Genomic DNA, 13,109 nt, shown 5'->3' on the forward strand with positions numbered 1-13,109 from the left:
AATCATTCTAATATGCTGATTTGCTGCTCATAAAATGTTTCTTATTATTATTATCAGTGTTGAAAACAGTTGTCCTGTTTGTCCATGCTTTTGTGGAAACCATGATGCTTTTTTGATTATTTGATGAATAGAAAGTTTAAAAGAGGGTCAGGAACGCTTGTGTAGGAAAGTGCACTGTATTGCCACTATATCTGTTTAAATTTATTTTATTCTAGAATGCATTGTCCTTTTTCTTTAAAGTAATCGCTGATCCACTTCTCTTGTTTGTGTGTTGAAGCTTGCTCGCATTTCACCAGAAAGACACCATGCACATTGGTTATACTTTCCACGTATTTGGACTAAATTTAAGTTCTACATGCTCCTCTCAAGAGAGGGAGCTATAGATCTGCTGTTGAAAACAACATGACAGAACATTTAGGAAGTTTGCATAAGAATTCACTAGAGGATGGAAAGTATTACTTCTGAGCTATTTGTGTGATCACATTCATGTTTGTTGTCAGCATCTTTGTATGCTACAATCCTTTTAGTTTCTAGGCCTATCCCTAAAATTCTCACCCTCTAAAACCGTGCATGTGTCAGTTATGTAAAACTGCAAGAAGAGGCAGACAAAGCCATCTTATAAGTCACGTTTAATTGGTGCTATTCTATTTAATATATATATCTATAATAGCATATCTTTCTCTGTATCTACCAACACCCTACCACACGGCGCTCTAAAATACTTGATTCTGATTGGTCATTCGCAGCACTGCGCGACGACCAAATATTTTTGTATAATCACCCCTAAACTGGATATTTATCTTGCATCGCAAATTACAGTCGCTAAGTAGGATCACGGGGTATACTGACAGTAATAATAAAAAATAGCTCGAAGGATAATGTACATATATGACTAGAATAAAATATTGATAGATGGCTAGAGGCATGAGAATTCCCAATCAAAACAAGAAAACGACAAACGAGGAGAACAATACATTATTATTATTATTATTATTAGTGTAAAAGTGCCATTGTTATTGATTAATGATGTAATAGATAATGTACGAGAAAAGAAATACGTAATTTGAACTCAAATCAGTATTTTATGACCATGTTTATTTGGCAAGCAGGAAAAATGTACATCCAGATAGCACAAAATAAATTCTCCAAAAACTATCTATCTATTTATCTATCTATCTAGTACTTTTTTGTCAATCTATAGATTAGATGAAGCAATGTTATAGGCTACCTTTGACAAAAAGACATTCAAAACTGTAATAAAACACCTGTTTCCATTATTTATTTTACAGTATTTCCAATGGCACTTTTTACCTAAATTGTAGTATTGACTGCATTCATTAAGCTCAACGCTGCAATCCTGTTCCAAGTTCTTGCAAGAAAAAAGTGACTGACATATTGTTTTAAGCTACATTTAGCTAATATTATACCCATTATATTTTGTCTGTTTGTATATTTTGTTTATTCATGTTTATGTACATTTATTTTATATTTCTAAAATGTTTATTTAATGTTTATTGCAAGAACATTTTGGTAACCGCTGCGCCAATGGAAGACTTAAAGAGATGCAGAGCATGAGAACGCGAGGGAAGCAACCAGGTAAGGTTAAACATGTAATGGACTTGCAGTTCCTGACCTACATCTGTCCTGCCTGGTTGAACAGATAATTCAATCTTGTGGCCATGTGGCTCCCTCTTGTGGATAGACGTTAAAGCGTTGTGTGTTTGATCATGAGAGCTTGTACTGTCTTTGTCTGATGCAGGTGCTAAAGGACATAAAAATACACTTATTATATGTGTAAAAGGTTGTCGGTGCCATCAAAATGAGAGTCCAAGCAGCTGATAAAAACATCATAATAGTCCACAAATAATCCACACTACTGCAGTCCTTCAATTAACATATTATGAAGTGAAAAGCTGTGTTTGTAATAAACAAATCTGTCAAAATATGGCCATACGATATGACTCCTCTATCCATAATCCATTCACCAATGAAAAAGTTGTCTAATCTGAATAAGGAGCGAAATATGCACAGATCAAGCACTGTTTACAAGCAAAAACAGTCCAAAACAGATCTATACTTGTGGATTATTGTGATGTTTTCAACTGTTTAAACTCTTATTCTGACAGCACCCATTCACTGCAGAGGATCCATTTGATGAAATGCTAAATTCCTCCAAATATTGAAGAAAAAAAATCGAATCTGTATCTTGGATTGCTTAAGGGTGAGTATATTTTCAGCAAATTTATTTTGGCCAAAATATAGTACTGAGAGGGCCCCACTGTAGTTTCCACTGGTGAACATTAGATGGAGCCATGAGAACCCTAACCAGCCCTCTCATGACTCACTTGTTCTGCTCAACATCAGTCATCTGTTGTGTCCCATGCAGTTTAATCAATTATTTCATACATTGCCAAATTCTGCAACTGGTCATAACTTCCCTGCATTCTCTTCTCATCAGTTCAATGAAACACTTTTAATCAGATCTGATTCTAGAGTATAACAGGAAATAGACATTTTACTGAAAAAAGCGTTATTAGAAGTGACAATGTAAAGTAAAATGCCTTAATAGTGAATTTGTTTCTAGCTCCTCATTGGTGGCCTGCTATTTGATGAGGATAAATCTCAGGTACCTTTTCGAAGAAACACTGCATTATATGTGAAATATGCCACATCTTGAATTTATAACTGCTTACATATTTTTGTTGAAGATTCTTCACTGAATTTTAAAAGAAACTGTGAGAGCTCCAAACCAGCATAAGGTCCTATGAATGTCTCATATTGTTTTTTCCCGGTCCTTGCTTATTTGTCTTGTCGGTCCTTGAAATGGTCATGGATTCCAACCTGACCTTATCTGAGATTTAATTGTGGCATTCGGAGAGAACATCAGGAACTGTTAAACAGGCCCAGAATAAACAATAGAGCCGAGTGGGCATACACTACTATTCAAAACTTTGAATTTGGTAAGATTTTATGCTCACCAAGGTTGCATTTATTTGATCACAAAGACAGTAGCCAGAAATATTGTAAAACAATACATTTCCTACATAAACAATTTAAAAATACCTTCGGATGCATAATAAGGTAAACTAAAAGGAAACAAAAATACCAAAAGATAGCAATTAAGCAGAAATGGAGTATTGATCCTAAGCCTCTGCTGATTCACATTTAAACTGGTCCCTAACCTGCTGGGACTAGTTCTGGCAACAAACTGCCTGGTGGCTATAACAATACACCATGTGACCTGACACCAATGTGCAACATCACATGGACAAACGTGGAATTCTCTATTTTCTGGCTGCTGAACATTTTTGTGTGCCCTAGGGTCAAGGGAGTGACCTACGAACCTATCAGGAGCTACTGTGGGCTCCTGTATTTGCTACTAGTAGGGCGACTCTGACTCAACTACTGAGCGCTTGGATCCACAAACTCCCACCCTATCTGGTTGTGTTGAGGTTAGTTTCAACATCAACTGAATGGAGTTTTAACATCAGCCGAGCTTGATTCCCTTGGTGGGGAATTCAGTGTTACTGTAATATCCCACGATGAACTGAAAGGTTCAGATGACTTTGACTAGATATGACTGATGCTTCATTGACCCACCAGTGACAGATCATGAGTCTGATTCGAGCTAACTGATAAATATAGGAAATGAGTTGACTGTTGTGGAAGTAATAGATAACATTTGAACATTTGAATTCAAATTTATATTACTAAGATTGACATCAATAGTGCATCTATAAATTGTAGGCCTATGTCTATAACCACACTTTTTATTGCCCTTTAATTAACTGTGTGATATTGTCAGAATTATCTATTTATTTTGCTTTAATTGTTCTGTCTGACAGGGCAAACAATTACAGATAACCTTTCATCAGCCTTTAAAAAGCTTGTTTGAAAGCAAACACCCAATATCACTGTTTAAGGTTAGTTCTTCTTGTAATTATAAAATGGCCTGTTTCCCAAACCTTCAAGTGACATCCATCTGGTAACCTCAGGAAGTCTTCTGAGCAAAAGACATGCAAACTGAGATGGTCTTAGATGGACCAAGGCATTAATAATTCATATGTTTTGAATGCAATGTCAGTTCTGTGTAGTGGTGACAAGTCCATCAAGATTCGCATAACACACAAAAAAAAATGTATTTCCACTAAAAGTAAAATTGTAAATTAACCAACTTCATATTCCTCATAGTGCATATTGAAAAATGCATGTGATGGCTTTACTTAAAAGAATAATGAAATTCAAAATCTAAAATCAGGCTAAATAGTTAAGCCATTGTCTTCCCTCTAATTTTGACAGTAATTTTCCATTGCACGTGCAGGGTATAAATGAAAAGATACTTGATTTACACTGGTTGGACCCTTTGGAGAACTGTAACCTGAGAAACCTTAAATGGTGCTTCAAGTATTATCTGATTTTCATATCATCACCGGATAAAGAAATAAACAAAAAACTAAATAAATGACGAAATAAAACAAATACAGAAATGAGTAACTGTAGGCTATATGCAAAATCGGAAAATGATACATGAATAAAAAACTGAAGTAGGCTAACTGCCATAGATTGCTGTATTGATAAATTAATTAATAAACAAAGGAAGGATTTAATAAACAATACATGTTAAATTGTGTGAAAAGTGTAGTGTACAATGTTATTTATTTCTTTGTTGTTTATTTTATGATCTATATTTCTTTGCCGTGTATATTCCGATTTGTTTCCCATAAACGATTCCGCTGTGGTTGATATTGTAGAATATTCTCGCAGCTCCCGATTGCAATCAATCCGTGATATCGCAGGTTCACAGGTTCACAGGTGCAGCGACAAGTCCTTGTTTCGTGACATATCAACTACAGTGCAGCGGTGTCTGATCGCTTAAGTCATCACACGACGACGAATAACTGCGTTTACGTTTAAAGAACAATTCTGCAGTGTAATATCGCCTTTTTATTTTCGCTTGCACATTGAAAAGTCAGTCGTGTCCCCGCCCAAGCGCTCTCGGTGAACTCCTGTTCCACAGGGGAGGGGTCAGACGCTTCACGGTGGGACGACGAGCGAAGAGAGGAGTGAACAAGGGGAGCCAGATAGATTGGTGGGTTTTTAAAAAGACTGCTTCAATTTGAATCTCAGGTTTCTTCTTTGTTTTGCTTCATCGGGAGAAACGCGTTACAGGCCACTCGATAGAAAGCGAACTCATAAAATAGGGCAGATGCGTCTGGCGTAGCGTGGGGCTGAAACGCCCAAATATAGAGCAGCAAACGTTTGGAATTACAATCACTTCCTACCGCTTGGAAAATCTGAAACTGGCCATAGAGAAGCCCGTTTCGATAGGCCACGACCTCACATCGGGACTTTAACGAAACCAAAAACAAAGGTAGACTCTATGGAAACTCTTCTGTTTGTTCTGATCTCTCTGATGGCTTTCTTTGTGGTCTTCTGGTTTTCCCTGTTTGGCCTCGTAATTGAGGAGTAGAACAAAGTTAGCCAGCTCTCCATGTTAGCAGGCTAGTGGAGTTAGCTGCCGTGCTAATCGAAACGGCACGAGCGTGAGGAGGATCTTTGGGACGGAGGGAGCTTGTTTCCTTGAAATTCCTCAAAGTTCACCTCTGGATCGAGTGCGTAGTCTTCTCTTGCTATTGTAACGCAGGCTTTGTGGAAGAATAACCCGGAGCGGAGCATTTCGGTGGTTTTCCAACCTAATTGCAGAAATCCAGGATAAACGGAACAGATAAAGTTACTGGTTTTGAGAACTCTTTTGTTTTATGTGCGTAAGTAAACATGACCCCGTTCTTGTATTAATTATAATCATGTTCAAGGCATAATTTCCGCAAATGAATACAGAAACTGATTTAGATTAGCGTCAGTGCCTCATATCTAACGTTATAATGTGACAATTTCAAAGGTTTATAGACATCATCTGCACTTTTACTCAGTTTTGCACGTTTAGGGCTGTAATATATTTAGAACTAAGTATAGGTGTTATCGAAATTCTTTCTAGATGTGGATAGTAATGCATCTGTGGGTGAATAAATGGCAGTGGGGTTGAAACGTTCACTGCGTTGAAGTAAAGCGGGTCAAGGCCCATGAACACACCTGAGTTTGCGGAAGTAATTTAAAGCGTAGTTTATGGAGAATACCAAAAGTTGCCAAATATAGTATCCCGTGGGGTGTGTGTATTATTTATTTAAATATAATAAATACAAGTGACTCTTAACGAATTGGTCGATTTAATTGAAATCAAAATAACAGGATTTCCAACTGGGAGGTAATGTATCGGATTTGAAAATGATTTTTGCACAGTGTGTTGCGTCGAGATTCGCATGTTTTGAGTTCAAGTAGCCTATGTAGTTTCGCGTCCGCGTATCTGCTCTGAGCCTCACAGGTGCCACGGCGCTGTTTCTCTCAGGTTTACTTGACTTTGACTCCTATCTGCGGCTTTTTTTCCCAGAAGAGGGCGAAATTCGGTCAGTTAAGTCATCGGGTATACGCAATAATCATTACGGGAAAAAAGTTTGGGAACCTGTTGAGTTAGTATTTTAGTGCAAGGGTGTGTGTGGGGGAAGGGAAAGGCGCGGCTCTCTCTCTCTCTCTCTCCCTCTCTCTGTCTGTCTCTCTGTCTCTCTCTGTCTCTCTCTCTGTCTGTCTGTCTGTGTGTTAACAGTGAATCTCATTTACACACAACCCGCGTGAAGCAGCAGGTTACACTGTATGTGTGTGCTTTACCTCACGAGTCGTGATTCAGTGCCGCTCATGATGCTTATCAGACCCTCAGCAGAAACTGAGAGGCTTTCAGAGCAGGAATGTTTGGGATTTTTCCTGCTCGCTTACCTTGACCTGAAAAGGCCGATACGTGTGTACACTCGCCCGATTTAAGACGCCCCCCACCCATAGAGGAAGCTCGAATGAGTCAAAAACTGTGAGGGCAGGTGTGTCTTTGAAGACGACTCCTCAAGGACGGGTAACCAGATAGTTTGACCGCGGTAATGACCGGCTCTAATGTTGTTAACAGCTGGGTGTGTCTTTCAAACGCGGAAGGACACGGCGCTGTTTTTGAAAACACCGTTTAATTATTTCGTACTAACATACATGCAAAAGACCGTTAACATAGCATACCAGTACATCATAATGGAGTATTGAATTGTAGTGTGCATCAATGTAAAAAATAAATCAGTGTAGTACATTACAAAGATATAATAATACTTATTATTAAAAAATATTTTTTTTGCTTATGAAGTTTAGCTAAAAATGACAGATCTTACAGAATAAATTCAAGACCTTTTCTAATTATTATTTTTGTATTTGTTTTTGCTTATGAAGTTAAAATGAAACAATTACAGAACTTACAGAATAAATTCAAGACTTTCATTTATGTTGCTAGCGTTTTTAATACATTTTCTTATTTTTAATATGTAGTAATCTTGGTAATCAAGCAATGAGGCGTTCCACTGCATGCTGGGACAGTGACTATATTCACAATATGCCACAGCTTTTTTTTGCTTGAAGCAATGGCAATGGTTCACCCAATGTACTTCCAAACCTGTATGACTTTCTTTTGCAGACCTCAAATAATGTTTTGAAGAATGTTTGTAACCAGACAGTTTGACCATTGACTTGTACAGAGAGAATAAAAATAATCTCAAAATAAAAGGTCATGCAGGTTTGAAACAACATGAGGGAGAGTAATTGATGACAGTTTTAATTTTGGATGAACTATCTCTTAAATGGCAATGGTTCACCCAATGTACTTCCAAACCTGTATGACTTTCTTTTGCAGACCTCAAATAATGTTTTGAAGAATGTTTGTAACCAGACAGTTTGGGTGACCATTGACTTGTACAGAGAGAATAAAAAAAATCTCAAAATATTGTCTTTTATATTCCACAGAGGAAAAGGTCATGCAGGTTTGAAACAACATGAGGGAGAGTAATTGATGACAGTTTTAATTTTGGATGAACTATCTCTTTAAACATTGTGTTGTCAATGGCAGCTTAAATAGCGATGAAAGAACTGACAGGACTGATGGTGTGTAAAATCTTACTGTAGACCTCTTATCTTATTTTAATACAATATTTGAGAAGAACCAACCAGTCAGTCTTTAACATATTACTGGCAACAGCAGTCTCCAAAAAGTTATTTTGGTTTTGAAAAATGTGTTTTTGTCATTAAAGTTGATCCCATCTAACCCAGTTTGGGAGTAATAACTGCTGAAGAGTTATAGTTTTGCTGACTTTATGCAAGTTGTATAGGAGCTGAGGGACTTGCTTGCTTAATAACGGAGTTATTATTTCAAATGTATAGGGAAATTCTATGCACTTATAAATGTTCATAAGAATAATTTTACAGTTCTATCAAAAAAGGTCCAATATATGAATTATGTCTCTGTTAAAGCAATTTGGCCAAAGTAGAAATATAGTACCACTTGTTCTTTTGCAGTTCTTCCAAAGGAAAAAACTTTGTGGAGAGAAATCATGCTGGTAATAGTTCTTCCAAGCATTATTTAAAAAACAAAACAAAAAGCACATCCTTCTCTTTTCCTCAGGGGTTACAACACTACACTTTAGGTTTTCAAATTCCAGGCAACGTCATTACAGGAAGAGAGGACAGTCTGCCCCTCCTTGTTACCTTTTACCTGCAGTAACGGCCTCAGGTTGATGTTTAAAAAGCGTTACGTCACCAGCACTCCCATTTCCGGGTCTCTGCGCTCTGACTGCAAGCTGTTTGAATGAGAAGTAAAGGCTATAATGTCAATGTGTAATGGCTAATTGACGTGTCTGTGCAGAAAAGGTTAGTAGATACTTCCCAAATGCTTTGAGGCTTTAACACACACCGAATGCAGTTGGAGTTTTAGTTGGTTAAAACGCATGGCTTTTTGCAGATCAGTTGGCTGCGTGTGTACCAAAGTTCACTGAGCATTAGACTGGAGCCAAGCCAGTGCTGATGGTGTTGCTCTTTACATTTCAGCATTGTCTGAGTCAGCAGGAACCCAGAAGCATGCATGATGTGTGGTGAAATAGTACTATGCTATACACCTTAGTCAGGTTAGACGCCATATTGAATTAACGTGGATGAAAACAAGGCTGTGAGCGATAGACTTAGTTTTTACAGTGGCATAAGAGTCCTAGATCACGTAATTTTATAACTCTCTTTTAACTTTCAGACTGTTTTATAGCGTTTTGTCTACTGAATGTTGTCTCAGAAAGACATTTAGTCATTCCAAAGATCGGTTTTATTGTTAAACAACAGTACAGTCCATTAAACACACCATACTTCTGTCCCTCACAGCCTTGTTCTCATTCCTGTCAAAAATTAAATGACTACACTGATGAAGGTCTATTATCAGAATTCTCATGTTGGTATGTGTATAAAGGTGTTTTCCTACTCAGACACCTGTATTGACTTTGTCTCAAAGTCTCTCCATATAAAGGAACATCATAGTCCGCTTAATGTTTTTCTTCCCATAATCCACATATTTGGAACAGAAGTCAGCAGCTGTTGTCTGAATTGCCTCCCACGTGCATATGATGGTCATATTTGACCGCCTGCTGCAGCTGCAGTCTGTTATACAGCAAGATCTATTTACTTCTCCTTAATGTTTAAGCTGTGTCCTGTTATATTGTATCTTACTGTAAGTGTTATCTCGGCCCAAGGTGTTTGGATGCTTAGTGTCTTAGCTGTCTAATACCTCTGCTATCCCATTAAAGAATGCAAAAGATTAAGCACCTGACAAATTAAATTACTCTGGTAGGCTTATGTCTAATACTGTCATTCCTACCTCCGTCAGTCATGAGAGTTCTAGAATCAAATGGTTTCGATGATACGTCGTGGATGTCACACAGGGCACTGTCTCTGTAATCCTACCAGAGCTCAGGGCAGTCTCGGTGGGGTTTTGCTGCATTATGAATCATGCTTTCTTAATATGGACTGGCATTTGACCAGGGCCCGTATATGTATAAAACTTCTCAGAAATGCTCTTAAGAATAGTCTGAAGCTTGGACTCAATTGTCAAAAAATTCTTAGTTACAAGTAGGACTTTCATAAGAGTAGGATACATGTATAAAGAAGCTAAAAGCAACTTTTAGTAAAGTCTAAGACTGATTCTTAAGTGTTGATTGAGGTGACACTTAAGTGTCACAAACTAAGGACTACAAGAATGTCAACCCAAAATGGCTGCCCTCGACCTCTGAAACAGCCAATAGTGAGCCTGCTCATGTGAAGTCACAGCAGCACAACACTGAACATTTATTTGAACAACAATAACATTATTTAAAGGGGTCATATGATGCGATTTCAAGTTTTCCTTTCTCTTTGGAGTGTTACAAGCTGATTGTGCATAGATAAGATCCCTGAAGTTGCAAAGACTAAAGTCTCAAAACCAAAGAGAGATTCTTTATCAAAGTTAAGACTCTGCCACGCCCCCCTAAAACGGCTCGTTCTAACACGCCCCCACATATCTACCTCATTATGTGGCAATATTAGCATAATGCGGCCCAAATGTGCACGCAAAGAAAGCAGGCGTGGTTTCAGTAACCGCAGTTAGTGTTGAAGCAGCCATAGTCAGGGAGACGCTGTGTGTTTCTAGGCGAAAGCAAAAGCACTTTATTTGGCCTTCCGAAAGTAGATGCATTTAGGAATCTTTAAGATGACTTACAACAGAACAGCAATGCATTTTATGAACGACCGTTTCGTGAACCTAGGAGAGAAGGTAATTCTGACTTTGCTATGACAATCTGCGCTTCTGAATCAGTTACTGTTTTGTTATTAGTTCAAGTATTTGCTATTGACTGTTCAAATGCGGAGTTTTGCGCATCGTGTGTGTGTGTGTGTGTGTGTGTGTGTGAGTGAGAGAGAGAGATTACAGTGGAGACAGCTTTCTTAACCGTGGCTTGTGTACTGCACACATATCAGCTTCATCACCGTGTCTGTCACACGACTCCCCTTTCGGGCTGTCTTTACATTTATTTTGAAAGATGAAGCTGGCGATTATGGTAAGGGGCGTTACATTTTGAGTGCTTGCGATGTTCGGCCAATCACAATGCACTGGGTCAGCTGGCCAATCAGAGCAGACTGCACTTGTCGGAAGGAGGGACTTTGTAGAAAACGAAGCGTTTGAGAGAGGCGGGGCATAGATCTCCGCAGTATGCGCCTGTATGCATGCTTTATATGGTTTACATAATCTGAGAATATTTGTTTTCTATTTGAATTTTTTTCATTTAAAAGTTTCGCTGTCTATAGATATTTTTCATGTCTGTAATAAGGCAAACATACACGGAGTTTCGAAGTGACGCGCTCAAGTTCACAGAGTCCGAGACCGCAGAAAGCACATCCTGTTTGCTTTCATTATTTAACAAAAGTGCAACGTTTTGTTGTTATTCTGAGTGCACACGAATAAACGTAGAGTCTTGACAGATGCAAAAGATGCATTACTATTATCTGTATGACCAAAAATGATGAAGTATTTTAAGAGCAAATTATCGCACCGGCGCCTCCATCTGTCATGCAATAGGCCAAGCACGCTACTGTTCAGCTTGAACAGGAGAGCTGAAGCGATGAATGTTAGGAGAGCATATGGATGTCCTGCCCGATGTACTATATTACCACATAGACCAGCCGTTAACAATTTGTCCGTCACGGACTGCTTGATTTCGTCACTTCATGTGGAATTTTTTTTTTATGTATTTGAGTTTGACTGTTCAAAAGCGGGTTGTTGCGCATCGTGTGTGTGTGTGTGTGTGTGTGTGAGTGAGAGAGAGAGAGAGAGATATCACAGTGGAGACAGCTTTCTTAACCGTGGCTTGTGTACTGCACACATATCAGCTTCATCACCGTGTCTGTCACATGACTCCCCTTTCGGGCTGTCTTTACATTTATTTTGAAAGATGAAGCTGATGAATGTATGTCCTGCAAGATGTACTAGATTACCACATAGACCAGCCGTTAACGATTTGTCCGTCACGGACTGCGTGATTTTGCCACTTCATGTGGAATTTTTTTTTTTCTGCGACTAATAAAATTTTGGTAATGTGCATATAAACAGGCTTTTAATTAGCAGAGTAGAATAATCATGGCTGATAGTAAGTAGTGGTCAACCTATATATCGGCCGATATTTGGCATTTTTCAAATATGCGTTTGAGGCGGGACTTTTATTTTGACTGCGCTGAGAACGGCAGCGTCTGAGCACACAGCGCTCACATTCTCCCTCTTGTTCGCTGTCATCGTTAACAGTTCTGTCCACGGACAGAAGTCTGTCTAATAATCAGATAGAACGGTTAAACAAAGGAATTAAAATGTATACAAAAAAGTATTATATGATTGCTTTTGTTATTAGTAATAGAAAATCAAACATTATAATACAGTCTCGTTTGCCGTCAGCATTCAGCAAATACGCATATGAACAAATCTTTGAATGTCTATTAATGAACATTTAATTTCCCAAACCTTGCAAAATTAGTCGAATCTAGTTGAGATCTTGTGAAGTGTGCATTTGTATCCTGCATGATCGCGTATGCTCTGCGTCACGGTCGGTCTGTGCGAATTGAATGCGGACAGGAGGAGAGTTCATCTTCACTGGAGATGCGCGATCGACAATTTAAACACGTGATTTCAAATTATGCTGTGCTTTATCCGTTTGCCCACTGTCGTATTCATGTTATTTTCACTGTGTGCTGTATATAAAATGACTGTTACCTTGGCTTTATTTGAAAAAATACGATTCCCAATGCACACAATCTTCCCAGATTATTTAGTGCCCTGTTGGTTACAATGTTGATGTTTTATTTAATATTTATTTATTTGTGAAAAATACATTGTCATCTAAAGTATAAGTATGGTTATTTTACACATTTATTTTTAAATCCATTTTCAAATTATTTAAACTTTCTTAAATATTAATTAAAATAAATAAAATTATATCAGCTTTATATTGGCCACCATGCTTTCCAAGATATCGGCATCGGCTGTCAAAAAAAATATATCGGTCAACCACTAATAGTAAGACATGCAAACATAAAAGAAAACCAAACTGGACGTGAGAACAGCTATATATTAAGGATATAATAAAAAAATTGTAATTGGGATAATCTCCAAACCAAAGCTGATACCTTTTTAAAAGCTC

General features: G+C 38.0%; 1 protein-coding gene across 6 annotated transcripts in view; it reads left to right on the plus strand.

Annotated features, from left to right (window-relative positions):
* Positions 1-4,993: 4,993 nt before the first annotated feature.
* LOC107556814 (catenin delta-1) overlaps positions 4,994-13,109 on the plus strand; it is a 37,951-nt gene continuing 29,835 nt past the window's right edge. For 2 of the 6 annotated variants that reach the window (XM_016240039.1, XM_016240040.1), the window contains exon 1: positions 4,996-5,371. The gene's annotated coding sequence lies outside the window, so the exon portion shown is untranslated. Of the gene's footprint in view, positions 5,372-13,109 lie in introns of all 6 variants that reach the window. The other 4 variants (XM_016240036.1, XM_016240037.1, XM_016240038.1 and 1 more) reach the window with 4 other exon arrangements.

The sequence above is a fragment of the Sinocyclocheilus grahami genome, unplaced genomic scaffold (genome assembly GCF_001515645.1).
Source record: "Sinocyclocheilus grahami isolate Dianchi unplaced genomic scaffold, SAMN03320097.WGS_v1.1 scaffold579.1, whole genome shotgun sequence".
In the NCBI taxonomy this organism is placed as follows: Eukaryota; Metazoa; Chordata; class Actinopteri; order Cypriniformes; family Cyprinidae; genus Sinocyclocheilus; species Sinocyclocheilus grahami.